At 47.5% G+C, this 6892-nt stretch overlaps 1 non-coding gene across 1 annotated transcript; it reads right to left on the bottom strand.

The window, feature by feature from the left end:
* Positions 1–298: 298 nt before the first annotated feature.
* trnaa-ugc (transfer RNA alanine (anticodon UGC)) lies at positions 299–371 on the bottom strand. The gene has a single exon. It is a non-coding gene; the product is annotated as a tRNA-Ala (tRNA).
* Positions 372–6892: the final 6521 nt, after the last annotated feature.

Genomic DNA, 6892 nt, shown 5'->3' with positions numbered 1-6892 from the left:
GTCAGTGCAATGAAGTTACTGTGAAAAACCCCTAGTCGCCACATTCCGGCGCCTGTTCGGTTACACAGAGGGAGATTTCAGAGGCCTTCGAATTCTAACAGCACGTCTTTCAGGACTTGTGGGAGGAAACCGGATCACCCGGAGGAAACCCACGCAGACACAGGGAGAACGTGCAGACTCCGCACGGACTGTGACCTAAGCCGGGAGTCGAACCTGGGACCCTGGCGCTGTGAAGCAACTGTGCTAACCACTGTGCCACCGTGCTGCCCACAAACCTTATTTGTAATCATTAAAGACGAGAGGGCACCTGGACTTGAACCAGGGACCTTGTGATCTGCAGGTCAAATGCTCTACCACTGAGCTATACCCCGCTACCACTGTGGTAACTCAGAAGCTTGAAGAGTACTACAGCCAACCTTTCCAGGTAGACTGGGGAGACTTTGAAAATCCTTGGAACCACCAATACACCAGTGGGGTACAAAGGACAAGAGGCCAATCTGCCCTTGGTTGTCATGGAAGGGCACAGACTAAGTATGATGGAACGAGACTGGTTACAGAAGATAAGGCTCAATTGGCTGGAATACTTCAAGATGTCGTAAGAAGGTATGCAGATGTTTTCACAAGGAACCAAACACATTAAAGGCAACAAAGCCAAAATCTATGTCAATCAGGATTCGACACCCAAGCTCTTCACAGCTAGACTAGTGCCATAGGCACTGCATCAGAAGGTTGAAGCAGAGGTAGAGATTAGAAGAGTTAGGCATAATCAAGCTGGTTCCATTTTCCGAGTGGGTGGCGCCAATAGGCCCTGTTCTCAAACCAGATCGCTCGATAAGAATTTATTAACCATAAATCAGGCTGCCCAGGTTTATAGATTCCTGATTCCCCGGATCAAGGACCGCTACGCTCAGCTGGTGCAGGCCTTATCTATTCAAAATTGTACTTTAGCCACACCTACCTGCAACTAGAATTGGACGAAGCGTCTCAGAAGTTTGCCACGATAAATACCCACAAAGGCCTCTTTCAGTACACAAGGCTACCTTTCAGCATCGCTTCAGCCTGAGCTATTTCCAGTGTATGATGGAAGGTCTCCTCCAGGGTTTTCCCAAGGTGACGGTCTACCTTGATGATGTGTTAGTCACCAGCACTACACCTGAAGAACACATGTCCAGCTTCGAGGAAGTATTGAAGAGGTTTCAAAAGCAAGGGTTCGCCTCAAACCTGAAAAGTGTACTTTCCATGCCTCAGAAATGACTTTACATTGATTTAACAGGATTGCAACCCTTGGAAGAAAAGGTCAAGGCTATATGCAAAGTCCCTGCGCCCAAAGTTGTGAGCGAGTTCAAATCCTTCCTCAATATGCTAAATTATTATGGAAGGTTCAGTTTGAATTTAGCCAGAACATTGGCACCAGCTACTAAAGAGGAATCAGGGATGGCAATGGAGAGAGCCCAAGAGGAAGCCTTCCAAGTCATGAAGCAAGCATTACAGTCCTTGAACCATGTGGTGCGTCCCCTTAATGTGTTAGGGCAGTTTCATCCCACAAAGTGGGAGATGGTTCTGAGCACCCTATTGCCTTTGCCGGGAAGACCCTTTCAGAAGAAGAATGGAATTATGTCCAGATTGAGAAGGCGGGATTAGCAATTATATACGGTGTGAAGAAATTCCACCAATATGTGTATGGACGGTGGTTTGGCATAGTGACCGACCATAAGCTATTACAGGGCCTTTTAAGGGAAATCAAGCCCATACTGCCCATTGCCTGAGTGGGGGTGCAGCATTAGACCTTGCTGCTGGCAGTCTATGGGTGCACTAAATTATCTTTCCCTGCCAAAGAGCATCCTGCTACCATCAGTATCCCAGGAGATCATGCTCGTTGAACTTCCTAGATACTCTGCCAGTGTCTGCCAAAGACATCTGAAATTGGACCCAGAGAGACCCCGTTACTCAAAGGTGAAAAGAATGACACAGACTGAGTGATGCTACGAGAAATCTAAGGCTCTATTTCACCCGTCAGACTGAGTTGACCTGTGAGGATGTCATGATTTTATGGGGAGCACGTGTAATCATTCCGCCTCCAGCCAGGGGCCACCTCCTACAAGAGCTACATAGCACCCACACAGGGCAGGCAAAGATGACAATGCTAGCATGCTTGTTTCCAAATTTGGTGGGAAGGAGGAAGGCACGTCAGGCCTCCCAGCAGAGTCAGCGGTCAGAGTAGTAGGGTGACAGGTCATTCCGGGTGGGAGACCCTGTTTTGGTCAGTAATTTTGCTTCAGGTCTGCCTTGATTAGTGGGACGGATTGTGGCCCAGTTGGGGCCGGTGTCATATGTGGTCAACATCAATGAGAAGACCGTCCGATAGCACATTGTCCACTTGAAGAGTCAAGGTGTGGTGACCTCCAGATTGGGGTCAACAGGTTTCACGAGCATCTTGAACAGTCCTGTAACTCCGTCTGGCCAAGGGGAGCCAGGGGTTCCTGAATTTACTCAACCGAAGCTGGTGAGTTCAGTTTGCCTGTCGTTGAGGCAGTGCCTTCTGAGGTGATACGGACTGTTGACAATACATTTGCCCAGAGGGACTTTTCGATGGACTATCTTTCCTCTATTGGACCACGTGACTGGCTCGGGCCAATCCTGCAGGAGCACATGAAGCCTGGCCAGCAGGGAGTTTGTGCTGGGACCTGGGAGCAGGACCCTGGGCAGTGTGGCCCCCAGAATCAAAGTATTAAGAGCTGTTATATTGTATTCTGTGCATGTTACTTCACTGCCTTTGTCTTTCATCAATAAACCCCTTTGTTAGCTACTGGAAGCCTCCAGTGTATGTCTCAAGCCACCACACAGATTATGCAGAATTCCATTCACACTGGAAGAAAATAGTTATCACAGAGGATCTCATTGTCCATCGATCCAATTTTTTCAAGCCGCCCTTTCTCTTTTTCTTTCACTTTCACATAATAATAATAAATAAGCATAAAAGTAAATTTTATGATTTAAAACTACCCATTTCAAAGTTCCTCCGATGGAACATTGGGAATTTGTGAGTGGGGAGTCAGCATAATCTACAATTTTCAATCCATTCAAATTAGAATTCCTGATATGCATTCCTTTCATACAGAGCAGTAAATCATAACACTTACGACATGACTTCTGTTTGAGTTCAAATCGAGTAATTATTTTACTTTAATTACTTTTAAGTACATTGTGAAATATTCAGTAATGTCTGTCCATTTCTTTGAATAAATGATAAGTTATTTATCATGGTACAGCTCACATTTTCCAAATTGACAAATGAATAATTTCCTCCTCATTGTTTACAATCAAGCAATGAAAGCCTCTGAGTATAAAATGTAAACGTCACCACAGTCCCAGAGGAGCAGAGGCCACTCTCCTCTTTGAGAGCTGATGGGTGGTGATCACCTGAGGGTCACTGCACCTCAGGTGAGGGGCAATGTTGAAAAGGTGGGGCCTTCATGAATAACCTCAGGCGGTATGGGAATTGAACCCGTGCTGCTGACAACACAACCAACTGAGGTAAACACCCCCTAGTTTATGAGAATAGAAAGCATGAAATGAAAAGTAATGATCCCATTCTTAAAATGCATTTCAAAGATATTTCCAATCCAATCTAATACATTCAAGCAGCATTTGTAGCGTTTTCTTTTTATTGCACTGAATTATGACCTGTACTGTGCTGTACTGTTCTATGTTCTATGTGTCTTGTTAATTTCATGCTTGTAATTTGGGGGTTTAAATCCAAATTAAATAATTTATTAATATTTAAAACATACATATTTCTCGGTCATTAAAGGAGTGAGGCCAAGTTCTTCTCAATCTCTTGTCTTAACGAAGCAAATCCAATGGTGAAGTTCTCGGAGAATCGCTTCAGAATTCAAAATGTCATGTCCTAAAATCACCAATTTTGAATTTTTGGGGATCCATTGATATTTTATTGCCTTAATACCCCATTAACATGGTATTTAGAGCATCCGGTTGAACTTCATCGGGTCCAGAGGAGGCTCACAAGAATGATCCCTGGAATGAAGGGCTTGTCATGTGAGGAATGGTTGAGGACTCTGCACTCGTTGGAGTTTAAAAGGATGAGAGGGGGATCTTATTCAAACTTACAGGATACTGTGAGGCCTGGATAGAGTGGACGTGGAGAGGATGTTTCCACTTGTATGAAAAACTAGAACCAGAGGTTCCGGATGTTATTGGAGAGGACCAGATGGGGTTTGTTAAGGGTAGGCAGTTGGTGGCCAATGTAAGAAGGTTGTTAAATGTGATCATGATGCCCCCGGAAGGTAGGGAGGTGGAGGTAGTGATCTCAATGGATACAGAAAAGGCTTTTGATCGGGTAGAATGGGGCTATCTGTGGGAGGTACTGGAATGGTTCAGATTCGGGCAGGGCTTTATTGACTGGGTCAAGTTACTGTATCAGGCTCCTGTGGCAAGTATACGGACTATTTTAGATTGCACCGGGGGACAAGACAGGATGCACCCTCTTCCCACTGTTGTTTGCGCTGGCTATAGAGCCATTGGCAATTGCTCTGAGAGCCTCGAGGGGCTGGAGAGGACTGGTCCGGGCAGGGGGGGGGGGGGGGGGGGGGGTGGAGGGGTCTCGCTCTATGCGGATGACCTGGTTCTGTACGTTTTGGACACAATAGAGGGGCTAGAAGAAATCATGAGGACTCTAATGGAATTTGACCGGTTTTCGGGATATCAGCTTAATATGGAAATGAGTGAGATGTTTGTGGTCCAGGCGAGGGGACAGGAGAGGCGACTGGGAGAGCTGCCGTTTAGGTTAGTAAAGGGAAGTTTTAGGTACCTAGATATCCAAGTGGCGTGGGAATGGGACCAGCTGCATAAATTGAATCTGGCCCGGCTGGTGGACCAAATGAAGGACGATTTTCGGAGATGGGACGAGTTTCCGTTGTCTCTGGCTGGGAGGGTGCAAACGGTGAAGATGACGGTCCTCCCGTGATTCCTATTTGTACTTCAGTGTCTCCCCATCTTTATTCCGCGGTCCTTTTTAAGCGGGTCAACAGAGTGATCACGGGCTTCGTCTGGGCAGGCATGACCCCGCGAGTAAGGAAGGTAATGCGTGAGCGGAGTCGGGAGAGGGCGAGCTGGCACTGTCAAATTTTAGCAACTATTACTGGGCGGCTAATATAGCCATGATCAGGAAGTGGGTGGTGGGGGAGGGGTCGGCATGGGTGCGTATGGAGGCGGCTTCATGTAAGGGCACCAGTTTGAGGGTGTTGGTAACTGCGCCTCTGCCATTCCCGCCGGCACGGTACTCCACCAGTCCAGTGGTGGTGGTGGCCCTGAGAGTTTGGGGCCAGTGGAGGTGGCATGTGGGAGCAGTGGGAGCATCGGTCTGGGCCCCAATCTGTGATAATCACCAGTTTGCCCTGGGGAGTATGGACGGGGTGGTTCCGGTTATGGCGGAGAGCGGGGATTGAGAGAATGGGGGATATGTTTATAGAGGGAAGCTTTCCGAGTATGAGGGCGTTGGAGGAAAAGTTTGGGTTGGTGAGGGAAAACAAATTCAGGTATCTGCAGGTGCGAGACTTCCTTCGTAAACACCTTCCCACTCCTACTGCTAAGGGGGATTCAGAACAGGGTAGTTTCCAGAGGCTGGGTAGGAGAAGGGAGCGTCTCGGACATTTATAGTGAGCTTATGGGGTCGGAGGAGACGCAGACCGAGGAGCTGAAGTGCAAGTGGGATGAGGAGCTGGGAGGAGAGATAGAGGATGGTCTATGGGCAGATGCGTTGAGTAGAGCCAACACGTCCGCAACATGCGCCAGGCTCAGCCTGATACAATTTAAGGTTGTACACCGGGCTCACATGACAGTGGCCCAGATGAGCAGATTCTTTGGGGTGGAAGACAGGTGTGCAAAATGTGTGGGAGGACCGGCGAACCATGTCCACATGTTTTGGGCATGTCCAAAGCTTAGGGTATTTTGGCAGGGGTTCGCGGACGTCATGTCCACAGTGTTAAAAACAAGGGTGGCGCTGAGTCCAGAGGTGGCGATTTTCAGGGTGTCAGAAGACACAGGGATCCAGGAGGAGAAAGAGACAGACGTTCTGGCCTTTGCTTCCCTGGTAGCCCAAAGACGGATACTATTAGCATGGAGGGACTCAAAGCCCCCGAAGTCGGAGACCTGGATATCGGACATGGCTAGCTTTCTCTATTCGGAGAAAATCAAGTTCGCCTTGAGAGGGTCACTGTTAGGAGGTGGCAACCGTTCGTCGACTTCTTTGCGGGAAATTAATCGTCAGCAGAAGGGGGGGAGTAGTATAGTTTAGAGTAGTGGGTCAATAAGGGTGGGACCTGTACGAGAGGTAAATGGCTTTTGCACTATGTTTATTATTTCATGTATATTGTTTATTTTGTTGTTGTTACTATACCAAAAATACCTCAATGAAATGTTTATTAAAAAAAAACCAGAACCAGAGGATACTATCTCAGAGTGAGGGACGATCCTTTAAAACAGAGATAAGACCATAAGACTATAAGACATAGGAGCAGAATTAGGCCACTTGGCCCATCAAGTCTGCTCCGCCATTCAATCATGGCTGATATTTTCTCATCCCCATTCTCCTGCCTTCTCCCCATAACCCCTGATCCCCTTATTAATCAAGAACCTATCTATCTCTGTCTTAAAGACACTCAGTGAATTGGCCTCCACAGCCTTCTGCGGCAAAGAGTTCCACAGATTCAGTGAGGAGGAATTTCTTCAGCCAGAGGGTGGTGAATCTATGGAACTCATTGTCGCATACAGGGCCTCAGTAACGGTTGTATAGACCTGTGCACTGAGGTCTGTGAGAATCCAGACATGTCCCCACTCGGCGCCTGGAAGGACCCCATAACGTAAAAGTTCAGGA

Source organism: Scyliorhinus torazame, chromosome 4, assembly GCF_047496885.1.
Source record: "Scyliorhinus torazame isolate Kashiwa2021f chromosome 4, sScyTor2.1, whole genome shotgun sequence".
Classification (NCBI taxonomy): Eukaryota; Metazoa; Chordata; class Chondrichthyes; order Carcharhiniformes; family Scyliorhinidae; genus Scyliorhinus; species Scyliorhinus torazame.
The sequence above is the reverse complement of the archived record's forward strand: the minus strand, read 5'-3'. Positions and strand labels throughout refer to the sequence as shown.